A 22,325-nucleotide genomic window follows, 5' to 3' on the forward strand; every position below is an offset into this window, starting at 1 on the left:
ATTATTTTGTCTTGTAATTAAATTAATTATGTGTTAAATATTATGTTCAAAAGAATATGAAGTAAAATATTTTTCTGGCTTTCCTACAGCAGTTAATCTATCTGTTTAATCTGAACAGAACTGTTTTGTCCCAGTGGTTGCCCAGCATGAAGGAGACTGTTAGGCCGAGTTCCATGTAAATAGTGGACATCAGGCACAATCATGAACTCACTGGTATCAAATGTAAATGGACTGACTTTAAGTCACTATTGTTAACACTTTCCCAGCAGCATTATGGCATTGACACCAGTACAGATGAAATCAGAAACTAGCCTACAAGCTTTAATCCCTACAGTTATTCTATTATAAATCAATCCTTATCATAATTCTTTTTTTTGAATACCCAAAAATGTGCAAGATAGATTAAATATGGGCCCTTCTGCTATGTTTCATATTCTACAAATGATGTCCACATCCAGACAAAAATGGCACAAGAAGGGGAAAAAGAAGATAACATTAACACGTGCATATTTTTGTGTAGCAAGGCACATATATAGTTTGAAAGCATTTTTTAGGAACTTTTTTTCTCCTTGTTTCTTATAGACCAGACAGCAAAAGTAAGATTTTCAGGAACCAATTTTACGTAGTAATTGAGATTGATGTAGAGATGTAGGGAGGACAGTTCCATATTTTAAGGGAGATGGTATAATGGGGTGCAGAGAAGATGCTGAAGAAGGTGTTGAAGTTGGTGTCAGAACTGGAGGAGACTGGAAGAGTTTGAACACAAAACAAAATGAGGTCTGAGAAATGCTGTGGCTGACATAGTGGGTTTGTTATGGACTATGCATATCAGAAGACAAACATTTGAAGTGGACTGAATGACACAGAAGATGACAGACCAAAACAGGATAGAAACAGGGTCAGATCACACCTCCAGATATCAACACACAGAGTTATCTTCTTCTGTATGTGAATGTGGGTCTTAGGTGCTACCTTGGTACTGCATTCAGCCTGTACATACACTCCATTCTGCAGAGTTCTCCTTAAATCTGCAGAGGAACAACCCAGCATTAGCTGGAGATAGAAAAATTAGAAGATCTCATGGGCCTTTCCCACTTCTGGCTTCTGTAATTATTCTTTCCTGAGTTTTGAGCTGTATTCCTCAAATACCTAACACAGGGAAACTGAGAATACCATTTATTGGCTATGTCTACACTAACCCCAAACTTCAAAATGGCCAAGTAAATGGCCATTTCAAAGTTTACTAACGAAGCACTGAAATACATATTCAGCGCCTCATTAGCATGCGGGCGGCCGCAGCACTTCGAAATTGACGCGGCTCGCCGCCGCGCGACTTGTCCCAACGGGGCTCCTTTTTGAAAGGACCCCACCTACTTCAAAGTCCCCTTATTCCTGTGAGCAGATGGGAATAAGGGGACTTCAAAGTAGGCGGGGTCCTTTTGAAAAGGAGTCCTGTCAGGACGAGCTGCGTGGCGGCGAGCCGCGTCAATTTCGAAGTGCCGCAGCCGCCCTCATGCTAATGAGGTGCTGAATATGTATTTCAGCGCTTCATTAGTAAACTTCGAAAGGGCCATGTAAATGGCCCTTTCGAAGTTTGGGGCTAGTGTAGACACGGCCATAAAGTAACATAAAGTGGTTTTGAGGGGTGTTGGGTGGTTAAAGAGCTCAAAAATGATATATTGCTTTGTCAGATTTGAAAGGAGCCAGATATCACCTGGCTGTAAGTTAATTTATATACAAGGTATTCATAGTGTGTGTAGAAGTACAGCGTCAGGATGCTAACTGACTAGTATATTATATATCCAGCTAGTGAATGATAATACAGACTTTGTTGTTTACTCCTGAGGGACTTCTGCCCCATGGCACAATACAGAATTTGGCAGAAATTAATGTGTGCGCAAGATTTACTTTTTCCTAACAAAAATGAGCTGCAGAGGTGTAGGCTGCTTCAAAGGGCCACTGGATCGCTCAGAGCCCAACCCCTGTATGGAAGACAAAAGTGGGGGAAGAGGAGGAGAAGGAGCATGGAGGGTTCCCAGCAACTGATGTAACCAACATGTCCTCAAGTAAGGATGCAGCAGTGCACTGGAAGCTCTGTCAAGCCCAGGACCCAGCATCAGGCTGTTTCTCCTTTTGGACGCCTAGGCTCTAGGAAGGTAGGGGGAGTGGGTGGAATGGGGCTACAGCTGGCCTGTAGTGGTAAGGGATGCGAGTCCATGGGTTGGCAGGATCCTCAATTGGTCAAGGGGAGGGGACAGAGAAACAGGAACTTGGTTGTTATTGCTTTAATGTTCTACTCCTCAGGGAATTTTTGTGTGTGTCTGTATTGTTACAGACGTACTTGCAGATAGGTATTTTTGAATTAATTACCAAGTAATTTAAACTGTCATGATTATATAGTGTTATTTTGGCATATAAAATTGGCAGAATTTTAAAATATTGTGTTCAGTGATTTTTTATTTTTTTGGCATAGAATTCCCTCAGGAGTAAAGTTGTTGACATAAAACTGGTTAGCGAAGTACAATATATTTCATAATAGATGCATTAGATAAAATTTTCAGAAACATCTAACTGGTTTAGGGGCCTAACTGTGGCTCTTAAGTCAGTTAGGCGCTTTTGAAAATTTTATACATGATTTAGTGCATTGCTTTGGTATTTGCAATAACTAATTTTAAAAAGATCCAAAGCTACAAGGAAAATATATCCTTCGAGTTGTTTGCAGACTTTTCAAGGGAGCTCAAATGTGCCAGACAGCAGTGAGTAGAGATTGTTTAGATCCATAAGAATCAATGATAAAATATAGTAAAAGAGAGAAAAAAACATTTTAATGTAAATACTTGATATTAGGAGCTCCTTATGTCCTGTATGCTAAAGTTAACAATGAATAATTTAGTTAGCTGAAGCATGCAGTTTAATAGGGAGCTGCATCTGACTTGCCAGAAAATAATGTAAATATCAGATATTAATAGCTGAGATATATTTTTGTTAGTAACTTTAAATATGCTTTTTTCACGACAAAGCCAACATAAATCTTACATTCAAAATATTACTACCCCTTTGATATCTTCCTAACAATCCTTTACTCATACTTTGAATAATGCTAAATTGTTGAGTATTCTTCATTTGTAATTAAGCATTCTGTACATAGAAAAAATGAGATCTTTATTCACCCAGGCTGCATCTACACTAACCAGTTCTTTCGAAAGAAGTGGGCGCTTTTGAAAGATCCTGTGGAGTGTCTACACACAAAAGGCATTCTTTTTAAAGTGAATCGAAAGAATGGAGCATTCCTTTTGAAATCTCTCTTCCTTTCCCCCTTTCAGGAAGAACACCCCCTTTCAAAAGCTTCTTTTGAAACAAAATGTGTGTAGATGCTTCGCAGCCCTTTTTTTTTCTTTTTTTAAAGAGTAGTCTTCATGGGGCCTGATTTTTCAATCCCTGGCCCATTCTTTCGGAAGGGTTGAGGGCGGCGTGGACGCACTCTTTTGATCTGCTTTTTTGTGCGTGGATGCACTCTTTCAAAAGAAGTTTTTTGGAAGAGATCTTTTCTTAGGGAAATAAAACCATAAGCTGCAAAAGTCAGTCACTGACTTCTGCTTTTGAAAACTGCCTGTGAGAAATCTCTGTTGGCTCTTTTTGCTCTAAAGTACTATTGCCAGTTATAATCCTTAACTCATTGTGACTCTCTTCTTAGGACAGCCAGAACTGTCAGCCACTGTGTTACCTCTTTGCCTCAGCAAGGGAGAGTTTTGCTGGGGCTTAACTTTGTGTCACTTCCCTGACACATCAGTCTGTCTTCCTTGCCAGCAAGCTGCTCAAGACTCTGCCAGTCTAAGTCTTACCTTGCTGGTAACAGTCAGTGAATCACAGTTCCCCAGAGATAGCTAAATGCAGCATCCAGTCCCTCTCACTAGACACTCACAGAAATTATTAAGTTTACTGTCTCCAAAGAGACAGAGTACACCCCTGTCTGTTTAGTTGAGAACTCACTCTGTTCTTCAACATAACAACATTGAGATGGTACATTGTAAAACTAAAAATACATTTATTAATAAAGAACAGAGACTGAAGTGATGCAAACCAAGAGGAAAATGTGGCTGTGCTTACAAACAAAACATAGTATGCTTTCCAGTGACTAAAATTAATTTTAGCAAGGTACAGTTTTTGCCTATGCTGTGTTTTTTTCACTTATATCAAGATACCAGCACATATCTAACTCTAGGCCAGAAGATCCACCTTTCACAGACTGAGAGGGTGCTGCTGTCCCCTTTGGTGCCTAAGTGATGCATAACCTGAATGTAATTTTCTTCTCCTTATATTTCCCCATATCCATTGCCTTTGCCTCAAGAGCCAGAAAGAGTCTTGCCCTGCGGATTCACACTTCTGTTTGTCCATTGGTGTGCTCATTACACTGCCATTAGTTGGCTTGATTGCTTTGTTTACTTTATATGTAAATGTATATATAAACAAGATCACATTCCCTTGTCTAACACCTGCATGTTTATCAGCTCTCTCCCCAACATATTTTAGAAACATTTTCCAGCACGCATGGATAAGCATTTGTATATACCACCTGTACTTATCTCAGTGATATTTATAACCAGTATTTCATCAGCATTCATAAAAGACTGTACACAATCTACTTTTGTAAGACAACATTATTGTATTGTAATCAATTGACTCAACTGCCTATTTTGGTGGGTATAGACCCCCTATTTTCCCTCTGGATATCTGGATCCTGATTGTTTACTCATCCATAGCCATTTCACTAACCCAAACCAACTGCATTTGTAATTTTATTTTATGCACTTCAGATTCATGTTATGTGGCAATCACAAAGTCCCTGTGAAAAGATGTTTTTTCACAATATTTCTTTTAAGATGAATCCTATTCCCCAGACAAAAAGGGGTCATTGAACAGATAAATTAAATACACTACCCTTGAAGCTTGATAACACAGATACTGCAGAAACAGAAATAATAGTAAAGACCGTCTCTAAACTAGCACCCCCACTTCAAAGGGATGCTAATGAGACACACTGGGATATGCTAATGAGGCACTGCAATGAATATGCAGTGCCTCATTAGCATAATGATGGCCACAGCACTTCGAAAGTGCCACTTTTGGTCACCTGCAGCTCGTCTACATGGGGTCCTTTACAAAAGGACCCTGTAGACATCAAAATCCCCTTATTCCTATTTGGTTATAGGAATAAGGGAATTTTGACATCTGCAGGGTCCTTTTGAAAAGGACCCCATGTAGACGAGACACAGGGGACCAAAAGCAGTACTTTCGAAGTGCTGTGGCTGCCATTATGCATATTCATTGCACTGCCTCATTAGCATATCCCAGTGTGTCTCATTAGCATTCCCCTTTCAAAAGGAGGGTGCTAGTGTAGACATAGCCAAATAGTTGAAAAAAGTAATGACATAGCCAGGAACCATTAGGCTGTCTACTCTTGCATTCCTCTTTTGAAAGAGGCATGCAAATGAGGGAAATCAAAAATGCAAATGAGGTGCAGATTTACAGATCTGGTGTCTCATTTGCATATTCTTTTGAAAGAAGAAAAGCTGTGTAGATGCAGCTCTTTCAAAAATAATCCCCATCTTCAAAAGAACCCTTCTTCCCATAAAAAAAGCCATATCTGCACGACTTTTCTTCTTTCAAAAGAAGAATATGCAAATGAGGCTCCAGGTATGTAAACCTGTGCCTTATTTGCATTTTTATTACCCTCATTTGCATGCCTCTTTCAAAATAGGAATGCAAATGTAGACACAGCCTTAGTGTGAATATAAATAAAAGTAACACAAGTTAATAGTAATCAGTAGCCATTTATCAAGGAAGACTTTGCTTACATAGTTTGGACCCTGAAACAAATAGATCTTTATCAAATGCTGGTCTATAGCTCTGAGGTCGCGTCTACACTGGCCCCAAACTTTGAAATGGCCATGCAAATGGCCATTTCGAAGTTTACTAATAAACCGCTGAAATACATATTCAGCGCCTCATTAGCATGTGGGCGGCCACGGCACTTCGAAATTGACGCAGCTTGCCGGCGCGCGGCTCGTCCAGATGGGGCTCCTTTTCAAAAGGACCCCGCCTACTTCGAAGTCCCCTTATTCCTATGAGCAGATGGGAATAAGGGGACTTCGAAGTAGCCGGGGTCCTTTCGAAAAGGAGCCCTGTCTGGATGAGCTGCGCGGCGGCGAGCCGCGTCAATTTTGAAATGCTGCGGCCGCCCGCATGCTAATGAGGCACTGAATATGTATTTCAGCACTTCATTAGTAAACTTCGAAATGGCCATTTCGAAGTTTTGGGCTAGTGTAGAAGTAGCCTGAGTGTCCCTATTACAGTTTTGTTTTGCCTATCCACTTTCATATGTTACCAGCTCCCCCTTAAAAGAATGAATCTGATCTATGGACGGCATACACATACAAGATCATACCTTTTGGTGTGATCTTGCCTCTTGTAGTAATCTGCATTCATGCATAGGCTTAACTTTATCCTGAAAGTAAATTTCAGTGCAATGTTGGGTTCTCACTCTCTCAACTTTTCTTTGGTCCCTGATCCAATGTTCATTGGACACACATTACATTAGGAAGGGTGCTGCAGGATCCTCAGTACTTTTGCAAATTAAGTCACTTATTTAGGTCACTAAATATGGACTTGGTACCCCCTCTTTAAGCACTCTCCTTTTTCTTTGTAAGTCTTGGTCTCACACTGCATTTTTCTCCAGCATGTCCATTGCCTTGTACATAGGCACTGACTTTTCTACTAACTGGGAGGTTCTCCACCCCCTCCCAGCCCTCCTCTCATTCCATCCCTGCCCTGCCTCTTTCCTGTCTTCTCCCCTGAGTATTAAAATTACAATAATTGGAGGCACCCATCTCCTAAAACTTGAAGGGACCTTAGGAGGTGATCTGCTCCAGTCCCCTGCCCCCTTGGGGGGACCAAGCACCACCCCTCACATCTATTTGCCCCAGATTCCTGAATGACCTCCTCAAGGATTGAGCTCATAACTCTGGGTTTAGCAGGCCACTGCTCAAACCACTGAGCTATTCCTCCCTGCCCTAAAGGGCTATTTGTCCCAGATCCCTGAATGGCCTCCTTCAGGATTGAGCTCACATCCCTGGGTTTATCAGGCTAGTGCTCTAGCCACCAAGCTGTCCTTCTCCCTACACCACTGCATTGGCCAGGAATCAAATCCAGCTCAACTACTTAGAAGGCAGCTATGCTCACCACCATATTACCAGTGCTTGTATGCCCTGTTCCCACTTCTCTCCCTCCCAGTGCTTCCTGAACGCCTTTGTAAATCACTGTTCTGTTCGTGGTACTCCAGCATCACTGGGAGGGTGGGGGAGGGTGGTAAGTGGGGCCACCAGCAGGCAAAAGGTGCAGGAGAGAGGAAGACAGAAGGGGAACTTGACTGCTGGTGTGTGCTTTGCAGCCACTATTTTTCCCCCAAGGGTGCTCCAGCCTCAGAACATGCACAAAATCAGCAGGTAAAGAAATTTCAGAAATCAAATGGAGAGAGAAATCTCTGAGCTGCAATTTACTTGCAAATTTGACTCCATCAACCAAGGATTAAACAGAGACTGGGCGTGACTGGCCCCTTACAAAAGCAGCTTCTCTGCCCTGGGTGTTAACATCTCCACATTAGACTCTGACAATGGGCCACATTCCCGCTGTCTGATCTGACCTGGTTTTGCCTCTCTTGATACATACTACTGATAATGGGCCATTTCCACTTTGACTGAATAGACCTTGTCAGCTCAGGCCTTCCATTTTATTGGGACCCCACTCTTTAAATACCCCTTTGAGCCTCCCCACCACTGATGCATCTGATGAAGCGGGTCTTTGCCCACAAAAGCTTATGCTCCAAAATATCTGTTAGTCTATAAGGTGCCACAAGACTTCTTGATGTTCAGGTAGGGCTCTGTAGCTTGTAAAATCTACTATCATGCTGACACCTGAGTACGGCAGCTGGCTTTTCAGTCAATAAAATGAGGGATGTCATCTTATTGGAAGGTAGAAATGTTTCACCAATGTTCAACAATCTATTGTTTTTATATTTATATATATGAATGAGTGTTTTTTTCCTCCTAGGGGCATGAATTCTGTCAAGGAAAGAGCAACCTGCTCCCCTGAATTATTCTGTGACACTCTTTATCTGGTACATGTGTCAAGGTAAGTGAGATCCAAATGGCTCCAGTGCAGTTCACTGCACAATCCACTCTGGAGTTTAGCTTTTTCTGTGGTAGGTCCGAGGGGAGTTTCTAAGTCAATAAGAAAGCAGTAAAAATGGATCACAATAAAAGCAGACATTAAACAGTCTAACAGCTTTTTATGCTCTGTGGCTCACAACAAAACAACATTGTAGCTTGTTTTGAAGTATGAATGTGACTTTTTTTCCTATTTCGTAAGTAAAATCATTAATGTGTAGAAGAAACAACTGACAAATAGGCTTTTAAAGGCTTTAAACACATATTTTAATATGAAAAGATGCTACATAAAAAAGGAGATGGCTATAAATGGATTAGCTAATTTTGTCAACCACGAAACATATACTTTCTTGTATATGGGGTAGCCATAAGATGACATTTATATCCAAGTAATACTAAATCTAAAACCAATATGGGCATTCAAATTGTATCTTTTGCCCAGTGGGACAGAACTTTTCATTTAGCAAGCTAAGTGTTACAAATAGCCTGTGGTATTTCTGTTCCCAGTGTTGAAATACATTTAGGTCTGATTTAAAATGTATACTAGATAAATTACTTTGGTGGCATCTGCACAGAAATAAATGTGTATTGTATAACTTTTTTAAACACCAAATGTGTGTTTCTTCTCTCCAAGTCTAATATGTATGTGAAAGAATTATGATGATGAAATTAATGTTAAGACTACCACCTTTACTTCAGCATTGGTAGCATGGTCACAAGACCATTATACCTGTCCTAACAAATTTTACAGGGTCATACATTGGCCCGGTTGAACCCAGCATTTTGTCTGGTGTTTTGAAACAGAATTTTCTCCAGGTGGAACTTACACTTTTGATCCATACCTTTTCGACCTTGCAGAGGCTAACATCATCTACAAACTATAACCTGTGTGTTATTTTTCCAGGAGATAGAGCCTTCTAGTGGTCAGCGTACCATTTTTCATACAAAATGCCAGAGATACTGTGTTTCCAGCTTGCAAGACAATTGACCTTGCCAACGATTATTTGGCTCATCAGCAGTGTCCATTTTATCATAGTAGCCATGGTACTGCTCTATGAGTGCCTTAAAATGTGGTGCAAGTATAAGAACACTTCAAATGTTCCTGAAACTTCAGAACATATTAGTGGTCATGTAGGAAATCCTCATTCCTCACATGGAGTTGTCATTGAAATAACTCAGATGAATTGATTTCCTAGTTTAAATCTAACTGATATGTTTCCAGAGCTTAAATCAGAGAGAGAGAGAGTCACTCACACACCACTGGGAGGAACAATGTCCTTGCTTTCCCACAGGCAGAACACTTATAAATTATAAGTTCTGTTCCAAATGGTTCTGGGTACTATAAACATGTTTTCTATGTACTTGATTTTGAAACTTAGCTATTAGCCAACATCATTTTAGAGTTTTCAGGGACTTGGGAATATCTCTGAACAATAGACCAGCCTGTAAATGTATATTTTTCAAAGGAGAACAAAATGGGTATATCTGCAAAAATATGGAAACACCCATTTCCTTCACAAAATCCCATAACTAGAGATGCACATTGACACCCGTATACAACTTCTATCCGAATCTGCTGTGGTGGTGACAGGTATGGGTTGCATTGTACAATGGGATATAAATTCATGTTTTTCTCTAAAAGTAGATGACATACCTATGTGCGATTACATATAGCGTCAGATTTTATGCTGTTTGAACTTTCACAGTAGTTTTTGTTTGATTTTTCTTTAGAATCTTTAATAAGAACTCTTGTAAATTTGGCTCTGACTGAAATTTGTCTTCAGCAGTCTTACTTCTCATTATTGATTGGCTTGGGGTTTTTTGTATTGTTTTGGTTTCCTTTTTAATCTGTGTAAAATGTGGTGCAGAGGTGAGACATAAGTGGATCTGGGGCATCTGGTGAGGTTTCTTTATTTAATTTGGATTTAAGGTGATTTTCAATTATTGATAACTAAATGAATACATGGTGTGCATCTGTACCTGACTGCTTTGGACAATGCACACAGACCTCCTCCTCTGTTAGGAGTTAGACATTTCCCTACAGCAGAAATAGCACCCAGGTATTCCTGAGGAGCAGCTGATGGATCAAATCTTCTCAGTCAGTAGCTCTCCTTCTCCCTTCTCATATGTCTAACCATATCAAGCCCTGTCAGTCTCAAACCCTGGGTCTGTGGTGTTCCTGAGGGTCACCATATTCCAGTCTTCCACCTAGCAGCTGGGAGTGAGGTCCATGAAGCCCAACTGGAGCACAAGCCTGACCGGTAGGCTCTGATTGAGAGAGCCTGTAATGCTTCTGATTGTCTTACAGTCCAATTTAAGCCAAAACTGGACTTCACCCTTCTAGGCTGTTCCTAAGCTCTGATCCTGAGCTCCTAGTATCTTAAACAATCCTCTCGCACACAAGCCAAGTGCGGCACCAAATTTCCCCAACCACTACTTTTGGTGGGGCGTAGAAATAATCTGGTAAAGAAATGCATATAGAAGAGCAGGCTGGGCAGGAATATAGTGAATGTGGTGCACGTAGCATGATAATCAGCAGTTGCAGAATTGGTACAGTGTTTGTAGGAAATTAGATGAACGTATCTGCTGTTACAAGTTTTAACTTTGAATTTCCTTGTTTGTGTGGGTTTCTAACAAGTAGACTGCGTGTGGCAACCTTAGCTGTGTTCAGATGAAAAGTTTTATATATTGTGGTGGTATCTATATATATAGATACGGTCCCTTTTTGTCTCAAGAGACGGTGGTTAGCAGCAGTGGTGAGGATCTTTGGGCAGTGTTTAAGTCTGCAGCTTCTCTCGTGGCTTATCTGTCCAATATTGAATTTGCATGGTTGATTGCAACAACTGCATGTCAGTCTATTTCCAAATGTTTGAGTCTGAGAGTTTTTCCTTCTAACACAAAGTTCTTTTGTGTGGCTTGCACATATACTATCAAAGGATGATGTGTCCTGTCATAGCAATCGTTGCCAGGTATTTTGATCTGATGATGTAGATTGCCAGGATTTTGGATCAATACTGATTTTTTCCATGGAGTTTTTGCGTGTATCCTTGAATCTTAGCTTTGGTCTTCCTTGTGCTCTCAATCCACGTGACAGTTCATCAAAGAGGATTTCTTTGCGAAGACGTTCATCACCCGTTCTTCTCACACAACCAAGCCATCATAGTCTTGTGATGCTACCTGAGAGGTGAGTAATCAGAGTAAGATACTGACAGCAAGTGTCTAGAACAGTGAGCCCTCGATTTTACAGACCCCAATTTAGCAGACTTTGGAAACAACAGATATCTGCCAGGCACCACCCCCATTGTTCCTGAAGTCTGCTGGGGTCTGTAAAATCCTAAATCCCACCCCACATCTCCAAAAAAGTAAGGCAACTTACCAGAGCTGCCAGAGCCACTGCTGCTGTGGCAGGAATGGTCCTCGCTTCCAGCCACTGCAGTTCACTGCAGCTGAACCTTCCACCATGGCCTCAACTGGTGCCTCTGCCAGAGCCGCCACGTGCTGCTCCCATCAGAGGTGGGGTGTGTTGGCACTCACATATATGCCCCACCCCTGATGGGAGGAGCATGTGGTGGGTCCAGCAGTGGTGGCAGCTCCTTGAGGCTGCGATGGAGTCTCCCACTGCCACTGTGGCAGACCACCTCCAGCCACAGCAGAGCGCCTGCAGGCAGGGCTGAGCACCTCCAGTCACGGCATCACTCCAAGCCATGGCAGGGCATGTCCAGCCATAGTGGTGCTCCAAGCCACAACGGGCTGCCTCCAGCTGCAGTGGGGTACCTGCAGCCACGGCAGCATCTGCAAACTATGGCAGCTCTCTAAGCATCATCGTCATCATCTCCAGCTGCAACGGGGCTCACAGCGGCTCTGGCTCCAGTGGCTCTCGTGAGTTGCTGGCATTTATTTTTGGAGGTGGGAGATCGGGCAGGGGGAGCCTGGAGAAGGTGAGTGGGTGCCAGGGTGAAAGTAAACCCTTGGATTTAATGGACTTTTGCGTTTAACAGACAACTTTGCCCCCATTAGTTCATTAAATCGAGGGTTAACTGTTGTTGTTACTGTCACTTTACTGTGATTATAGAATCATAGAATACTAGAACTGGAAGGGAACTCAAAAGGTCATCCAGCTCAGTCCCCTGCCCTCACCGCAAGACCAAGCACCATCTATATCATCCCTAAATAGTCACAGAGGGGCAGCCACATTAGTCTGTATCTTCACGAAACAAAAAATCATTAATGTAGCACTTTAAAGACAACCAAAATTATTTATTAGGTGATGAGCTTTCGTGGGACAAACCCTTCTCTTTACAGGTTTTTCCAATCTGTTCTTAAATATCTCCAGTGACGGAAATTCTACAACAACCCTAAGCAATCTATTCCAGTAGTTAATCACCATGACAGTTAGGAAATATTTCCCAATGTCCATCCTAAATCTCCTTTGTGGCAATTTAAGCCCATTGTTTCTTGTCCTAACATCAGTGACTAAGCAGAATAATTTTTCTCCCTCCTCTTTGTAACACCCTTTTAGGTACTTGAAAGCTGCTATGATGTCCCTCCTTGGTCTTCTCTTTTCCAAACTAAACAAACCCAGTTCTTTTAATCTTCTCACATAAGTCATATTTTCTAGACCTGTTAATCATTTTAGTTGCTCTTCTCTGGACCTTCTCCAATTTTTCCACCTCTTTCCAAAAATGTTGTTCCCAGAATTGAGTACAGTGCTCCAAGTGAGGCCTAATCAGGACAGAGTAGAGCGGAAGAATGACTTCTCATGACTTGCTCACAACACTCCTGTAAATGCATCCCAGAATCAAATTTGCTTTTCTAGCACCAGTGTCATACTGTGACTCATACTCAGCTGTGGTTCCCTCTTGCTCCTAGATCCCTTTGTGCAGTACTGCATCCTAGGGAGTCACTTCCGATTGGGTACAAGAGATATTTGTGTATTTCAGTGGTGCCTGGGAGGCCTTATCGTGGACCATGAGCCTATTGTGCTAGTCACTGTTCAAACATAGAACACAAACACTCTTCCTATCATAAAGTTCTTAAAAGCTAAGAAGATATGTGACAATAGATGGGTTTGAGCAGCCTGGATAGCATAAGACAGTATTGGTCAGCACGATAGGCTATGGTCATGCTGTGTCATTGAATCATAGAATCACAGAATTCTAGGGCTAGAAGGGACCTCAGGAGGTCATCTAGTCCAGCGCCCTGCCTAAAGCAGTATCAGATGTCTGCCCATTGTTTTAGGGGTGGAGGGATGTTGTGTAAGCATCACAACAAAAGGAAGTTTTAAGAGGACAATGAGCTCTGTGGATGTTCAAAAAAAACTGTTCCCATATGAGAGAGTTTAGTGAGGTATTGTGGCCTTCCCCTGCCCCAGAAGCAGAGGAGTCTTCCCTGAAGCCTTGGTGGGCAGAGCCATATCACCCTTGCCCCACCTCCCAGAGACTGACATGCAAGGCAGTGAGTGCCAGAAGTGTGGCACAGGGCTCATTAGAAGGGACAGCTCTGAGCAGATCAGAGGGCCCAGGCCTGGCTCCTGAGAGCAGGAGCCAAACAGTCCATGCCAGACCTCCAGCCTGGCTAGACCAGTTGGCCAGCCATCTTGACCCAACTCCAGAAGAGCCTCCTGCACTGCCACTGGCCCAGTGCCCAGAGGGCCTGTATCCATATGAGCCCCCTGACCTATCACTTGTCTGCTACCCGGAGAGCCCAGATCTACCTGAATCCCCTGACCTACTGCAGGCCCACTAACAGAAAGGCCCAAACCTGCCATGATCTCTGGACCTGCTGTCTACCTGCTACTCAGAAGACATGGACTTGCCTGACTTCCCTGACAACTCTGAGTGGGACCCAATGCCAATGGAGGTGCAGGCAGGAAGTAGCCTGTGGGATGCCCCACCCAAGCTGATGTCAGTGTGTTGCAGCCTGGTTTCCCACTGACCGGCAGCTAGTGACAGGTGCTGTTAGGCCCCAGTCTGGGGCACAGTGGAGTGAGTGGGCCTGTTCCTCCCCACCCTTCCCCATGGAGCAGCAGCTCTCCCTCCTCTCCAAATCTACAGTGACTTGTCTGTCTGTTGCCATGCCCAGCCCCAGGGTGGGCCCGGTATTTACTGTTTGCCTGCTCAGCTCTGCAGCAAGGGAGCTGAGCCCTGCCCTGACTGCTGCCCTGCCCTGACCCAGGGTGGACCCCTTAATGGCTGTTTACTTGGTCAGCCCTGCTAAGAGGGGGCTGAGCCCGGCAGTTTGTTGGCTGCCACACCCTGCCCCAGGGCAGGCTCCATACTGCCTACCTGCGCAGCCTGGTTAAAAGGGAGCTGAGCCCTGCACTGACTGCAGCCACGTCCTGCCTCAGGGTGAACTATGGACTTGCTGTTTGTTTGCTCAGTCCTGCTGAAAGGAGCTGAATTTCATAATGACGGCTGCCCCACCCTGAACTGAAGTGGCTCCCTGACTGTATCAAGGTATTGTGGTCTTCCCCCCTGCTCCAGAGAGGGTGAACCTCTAACACACACCTGTACACAGGGGCAACATGGGAGAAACTGGGAAGGTGCCTTTTTGAAAATGTTGGCAATTGGATAATGAAAGCTGGTGTCAGTGGTGTAGGGAGGTAGGAACTGACATATTGATAGTACAGGTTGTTCCTTTAAAATCATGGTTTCTCTGATCTGGCAACATTCGTAGTCTGGCCAAACCACAGCTGTTCCTGAACTAAACAGAGCAGGGCTAGGCTGGTGTCCAGCAGCCCAGCTGAGGCCAGAGCCGTCAGCAGGGGGGCAGCAGTGCCAGGGTCTGGCAGCCCAGAAGGAGCTGGGGCATCAGGGGCTTAGGGTTGGTTGGGGCCAGAGCTGGCAGCAGCAGGGGATGGAGTCTGGAAGCCCGGCCAGGGACAGAGCCAGTGACAGTGGGGCCAGGGGATGGGGTCCACAAGTGAAAAAAGGTTGAAAACCACTGATGTAGCTCATATACTTGCAGACTTTATTTGTCAGCAAGATTCCCTCATGGACTTGCACAGTGCCCTGCCCTCAGCTATTTAACATCTATGTAAATACAACCACAATGAAAAACAATGCTTCCAGACTTCATGTGGATTTCTACTACACCCTTACAGGTATGTTGCTAGCGTTTTCAAAACTCGCTTTACCCCTTTTCATGAGCTAACTATAAATGCAAAATTAAAGTGCAACAGAATAAATAGAGGGACAGACAGTTGTAGTCAGTTGTTATTCGCATGTGTGCATTCTTCCTGTTTGCTGTGTCTGCTCTGCACAGATAGCCAGCCCAGAAGACCTCAGTCAAACTGCCCCCAAAGACCACAAACTCAGTTCGGTGGCAAAGTCACTTGACTGAGTTTATTGCAAATGAAGCCCGGCGCTAGCTCCTGGATCAGTGTCTGCAGTTAAATTACCACATGTATGCTCATGACAATGGATTCAGATCAGCGAATCGCAGAACTTTCCATTCCCCTTTCAGCTGGACAAAGACCCCTCTTTTATACACTGACACAAACAAGTTACATATCACCCTCTAACATGGTCAGTTACTGCTCTTTACCTTGTACCAGTTAGTTCAGTCAAAATGTCTCTGTCCATCCCCACTTCATCCTGGCCTTTTCTTTAAGGCTACGGCTATGCTACATTGCAGCCCTATTTCAAAATAAGATATTTTGAAACAGATATTCCAAAATAGATTATTTTGAAATGATTCTGAAGTGTAGCCGTTGCCTAAAAGAGGTCACTGTGTCCTTGTATCATTTTGGGGGAGTGCGTTTATACCATAAACCCGTGTGGTGGTATTCTGGCACTACTCATCTGGAAAGTATTTACATAAATTCTTATTGTCTATGAGTGTTGTGTGTTTGCAAGGCCAGTTCTGCTCTTGCCAAGTTAATCTGCTTTGTAACTGGGCAAGATCTGAGCTGGCCTTACTCTTGTTACTCTGCTTTATATTAGCAGGGTGTGACCCTGTTTGGCCCTTAGGCCATACGCTATGACGGTGTCTACACTAGCCTCCTGCTTCGAAGGTGGCATGGAAATGACGCAGACCAGGGAATATCCATGAGGTGCTTCCATGCATATGCAGCACCTCATTAGCATAATGGGAGCCACAGGAATTTCGCTACCAATGAAATATGCTACCAACTTCAAAATTCCATTACTCCCAAAACAAATTGGGAGTAAGGGAATTTCGAAGTTGGGCGCATATTTCGAAGCACCCTTGGCTAGACTGCCCAGCAACACTTCAAAGTTAGCCACTTTGAAATTCACACGGTTGCCATTATGCTAATGAGGTGCTGCATATGCATGGCAGCACCTCACTGATATTCCCGGTCCATGTCATTTCCATGCCTCCTTCGAAGAAGGGGGCTAGTGTAGACATGGTCTATGCCCTTTATACCAGGCCCCATCTCTCTTTTTTTCAGCACTAGTCACTTTTTATGTTTCTTTCAAATACTGAAAGGATCTAACGATAACTAAGTAAATTATAGCTCAACATAACAGAGAAACGTGGAAATGTGAGAAATTTGTATGTATTCCCAGTAGTCACCAGCACAGCTTTCCGCTCACATCCTCCTCCCTGCTTATCTTTGCTTTCATAATTGGGTGATGTCTCCTAGCTACATGCTGACATACAATAACAAACAGATAGCAAAACTGCTTCAATGTGATCTCTAATTATGGAATTTCTCATGCAATTTTCAAAATGCTCAAAATGCTATTGATATCATTTCATTGTTGTGTTTATATAGAAACTCCTATTTGCACTTCCCTGGAGCGGGCGGAAAGATTGCAGTAATTACACGGAAAACTTGCACTCACTGTGCTCTTTCGGACACACAAACTACTCTCTTCTCCTGACTGTAATGTGTCGTACCAATCTGTATTCAGACATGGATTTGAAATGGAATGAAATATGTATGATGTCAAATATATGATCAAACAGTGGTATAACTTTGTTAAAATTCTTTTGAAAGGTTAATGAGGGAACAGGAAATCTAGTTTCTCTTGAAACTGAGATGCTTTCATAACGCAGCTTAAAGAACTGGCAGATTTCCACAGGCATACACCAAGTAATAAAACATTTCCTCGTTGATGTTTACTTTCTTGAAATAACTGCAGGTAATCCTATTGCCTAAATGTATCACACACCATTACGATAAGCCTAGCTAACTCCTGTGACAATGTTTATATTTATTTAGAATAAGAAAAATAAAGCTGTGGGAGTTATGCAGAATTAACTGTTCTTCAATCAATAGGTTTTCACTATCTTGTCTCCCTACAAGTTGCTGTAAAATACAAATAGACACAAAACTCTATGTACAAATAATACATAAGATTATATATGAAATATGTGAGTATTTGGTTTTCCTTTTCTTTAGTGCTCTGCTATTTCTCTTCCCTGTCCTAAATTTAACAGATTGCACTAATATAAACAATAAGCTCTTCTCACACTAACATTGATCACTATAAATATGCAATGTACAAGAACAGAAGTTACCAGTGCAATTATTGTTCACGGGTTCCAATTATAATAAATATTGGTCACACAAATTGTCCAGATAAATTATCATTGTTATATTTTGCAAAAATCTATTTATATCACACAAATGCAAAAAGGTTCTGTTTTCCTGCCATTTCTTTAATTTGTCCATTGACACCACAGGAGGGGTTCAGTGAAGGTGAATGAAAGAGGGCATTAGTTAAGTATGCAGCAGCAAGAGGCAGAAAGCTGGCATGGGAAACTCTGCCTTGGAGAAAGCAGGCACAGGCTTGCAGCAGGTGGTAGTGGTTTTCCCATGCTCATAAAGAACACAGTTAGGCTCCCTCACCAGTTTCTAAATTGACATAGGGTGGTGTTCCATTCAGATGGGGTTTAAGAGCCTCAAGGATACTTGCTTCTTCCTGCAGACCTTCCCACTCTTTCTCTAAGAGAATGTACAGCACACAAGCAACGTAGACTGTGTCTCCCTTTAATTGCTGGTCTAATAGATGACAATAGCTTATTATTGCTGCTATCTTAAGTTGCTCTTTTAACTCAAATAACAGAAGTCCATACTGGCGTGCCTAACATACCGTGTCCAATGTGTCTGACTGTCTAGAGAGAGAGGCCTGAAGAAGAGCTCAGTATATCTCCAAAGCTTCTTTCACCAGCAAAAGTTGGTCCAATAAAGGTGTTACCTCACTCACCCTGTCTTTCTCATGCCCATATAGAAGTCCATTATGGGAGTATAAGTCTTTTCTGCTGCTACCTGTCCCCAGTCCCCAATCAATGAGCCGTATCAGTTAACAAATGAGTTCTTGATCAATGGCATTGTTGCAGAGTTTAGTGCAAATCTGACACATAAAGCAGACAGGCTTGTTGTGCAGTTTAGAGCTATATGCCATGTACTACTCCTCTCCCTCTGATCATCATGGGCTTGGGCTTGATTTGAACTATCAACCTTGTGCCAACAGGTTAAAAGCCCATCATCAATCCACGGAATTCTCCATTTGCCTCAGAACACTAAAAATGTGGTGAATACTGACCATGAAAACAGGCTAAACTGCACAGATTCTTCAGTATTTACAGTGCCACTGACTGATGTAACTAGCTAAGATTATAAAGGACTGAGAACTACCACACGAGGGGCTTTGTGCTGTGTCTGCCACAAGAATACCTATGTTGATTATTGGTTGATGAATGGCTGATTATCCAGTCTCTGCTATATCTGCGAGGGTTTGAACTAACTTGACAAAAGCGGGACAACCTTCAGGTTTCTGAAAAAGAAAGCAGAGGGTAACTCCATAGTATAGGTCGATCTGACTTTAGACTAGACTAGACTAGACTTTTATAAGCAGACTACCCAGAACACTGTTACACCTATACAAAGTGGAAAGAAAAGCTGTATGTTGTCAATTTAAGGAAAATCATGGTTTTGTCGTGTAAATGTGTTAGCTGATGGGAGTGCTTTCCGAACAATAGCATCATGGTCACAGATAAGTTTAAATGTAAATATAAGGACAAGTCTAAACAGCACTACATTGGTGCAGGTACCCCCTGGGAGACACAAGCTATGCCTGCACCATATGGAGAAGACTTCCGTCTCAGAGGTTGGGGGTGTCTTTTTTAACACATCTGAGCAACTTGCATTATATCAACTTAAGCACTAGTGTAGACCAGTCCTAAGGCCTCTTTAGATAGTACAGGTTGAACCTTTCTAATCGAGAACTCTCTCATCCAGCAAACACTGTAATCCATCATGATTTTAGTTAGCCAGACAACCACTTATCATGCGTGTGGCCAAGTTTCTCATGGTCCCATAAAATTTGTTTACAGCCACCAGTCCTGGCTCTCAGTGTCTTGTGGTATTACTTAGTTGTAATGTACCTCTAAATGTCTTCTAAGAGCCCGGTAAAAAGTGGAAGTGTTAGTAATGTGCTAGAAAATATTGACCTCCCGTTGCCCAGCAAATTCTCTCAGCTGACACTGGTCAGGTCCCTGTATTCAATTTCAGCCCTGTGTTGGGAGTTCTGTAGTCATACCTCTGCAGTATAGGCACTGAGAAGCACTGTATTTCAGGGAATCGGTATCTACTGGGACTCTCCTGAACAGAGCGGGATCACCCTTACAGCTACACTATTGCAAAGGATGCAGCATATGTTTCCCTCCTTTTGCTAATACTTGGAAGGTAAGGGTGGCGTGTGGCTAGGATCCCAGGAGGCATTAGAAGAGATCAAACTATGCATTTTATGTTTAAATACATTAAGGTATAATAGCTTTAACTTAAGAAGTACTGTAGCTATCAAACACCTAGGCTATGTCTACATTAGAGGCATCTGTCTACAGAAGTTACTGTTGGAAGAGATGTTCCAACAAAACTTCTGTAAACAGGTCCTGTCTACACATAAAAATGGATCCATCTTTTGATCCGCTCTGTTGACAAAATGGCCCCGTGGAGCATCTACACATCTTTTCTGTCAACAGTTTCTGTCTACAAAATGCATTTTGTGTGTAGATGCTCTGTAAGTTTTGAGTGACGGTGAGAAGCATACTCAGGAGAGGGTAAGAACACTAGCATTTTGAAGCTTGCCAGACAAGTTCTAATAGGTGGGAAGACAAATATATTATACCATTTCCAAAGAGCCATAGAGTTTAGCTTGTTTATTACTAGTAGAAGTAATTATTTATTATTTGTATCACTGTAGCACATTATGGCCCTAGTGATAGACCAGAACCACATTGTGCTAGACATTCTTCAAACAGAGCACAAAAAGATCATCCTTTCTCCAAAGGACTTGCACCCTAAATAAAAGGCAAGTAGCAACAGATGGATACAGGTTCAAGCCCAGTTTGTGCAAAATACAAAACTACTGGTTTGGCAGAAGAGATGGTTAAGAAATTAAACGTTTCTCTTCGATAATTTGCAAACTTGTCTGTCTTTAAAAGGACAACATTTGATTACAGGAAGGGTTATTTCTCAGATCAAAAAGTTGTATCTGAAAAGAGCTTCCAGTCATCTGGATTAAATCTTTACACGTATCTGCAGTTATCTGCTGCATTATGTTAGTGATACTGGATGAGTTCAGGAATGGATGGGAAAAGGTACTTTTCTGCTATATAATACTGTCTTGAATGATTTTGGTTAATTTGATAATGTTGGATATCTGCACTGTGGTGTGGAAGTATAACATTGTATAAGTATAACGTTGTATAAGGGGACATGCTGGATACATTGTATATGAGAGGGCATGCCAAAACATGTTACAAAGTATCTGAGGGAGCACACGTAGGGACAGTTAGCTTTTGAATGGAGAAGCAATTAAGATGGAGCCAGCACGTCTAAGAAGCAGGCATCAGAATGGAAGGTGTGAAGGGCAATTAGTTAAGTTAACTGGAAGCTGTTAAAGGAGATTGTTAAGGGTGGCAGGTAATTGAAGATACGTGACTGGTCTCAGGGATCTCGAAGGGTGGTGACTAAAATCTTTTTCTTCTTTTGTCTGTAACTTCTCTGTAACTTGTTCTCCAAAAAAATGTATAAATTAAGAGACACAAGCCCCACTCCGGGGGGCTCACTTCTAAATGTATTAGCAGAGCGGCTTTGCTAATAAAACAGAGTGGTCTGATAAATTGTGAGTCTGAGTCAAACTTTGACAGTGGCTTCTGAAATTAACAAGACATCAGTTACTCCTTCACTTCCTTTCCTTCCTAAAGATGAGAACAACAAGAAGTCTTGTGGCACCTTTTAGACTAACAGATATTTTGGATATCTGATGAAGTGGGTCTTTGCCCACGAAAGCTTATGCTTCAAAATATCTGTTAGTCTATAAGGTGCCACAAGACTTCTTGTTGTTCTCGAAACTACAGACTAACACGGCTACCCCTCTGATACTTCCTAAAGATGTTTATTTTGTAACCATTCTGCGTCATTTACTGAACTATGTGGACTTCCTAAATGTTTCTGATGGCCAAATCCTAGCTGTGAGACAGCCACATTGAGCAAATGAAATTTGTGCATTTATCTAGAAATGGCAATACAGTCCAAATATTAGTACGGGTCTAGTTATAAGGAGGAAGTAGGGGCATCTTCTGAACTCCAGTTTTCAGCTGTAGTGGTGTTTCTCTCTCCATCTCCCAAATTCTGGCTATCAGTGAAGGGGATCGAAAGGTGAAAGCAAAGAAGAAATTTGAGTCTGCTTTGTGCAGCAGCCCCTCTTCATTGATCCAGGGCACTCCATAGGGTGGACATCTTTCTCCGTTTTCCTGTATTTTTAAGGTAGCTGTCCCAGGAAGTCTGCAAGCCTTCCAAGGACTCACACACCCACCAGTTCTCCAGTCACCAGTGGCTGTAACCAGGGGCATGGGGGGTGGAGGGTGACAGGAGGGCTGTTGGGCAGCAGGGACTTCACAGAGGGAGCTCTCACTCCAGAGTATCTGGGAGCTGCAGGAATCAGTGGCTCTGAAACATGGAGCGTAACAAGGGGAGTTTGGGGCTGGCAGTGCCCAGTTACCACCATGCAAGTAGCTGCTGTGTCATTGGCAAGAGTGGAGCAGATCCAGCCAGCATCACATCCTTCTTGGTGGGGCTGATGACCCCAGGAACAGGGGCCCAGAGGGGCAGGTCCCGTTTCCCAG

Source organism: Carettochelys insculpta, chromosome 4 (assembly GCF_033958435.1).
Source record: "Carettochelys insculpta isolate YL-2023 chromosome 4, ASM3395843v1, whole genome shotgun sequence".
In the NCBI taxonomy this organism is placed as follows: domain Eukaryota; kingdom Metazoa; phylum Chordata; order Testudines; family Carettochelyidae; genus Carettochelys; species Carettochelys insculpta.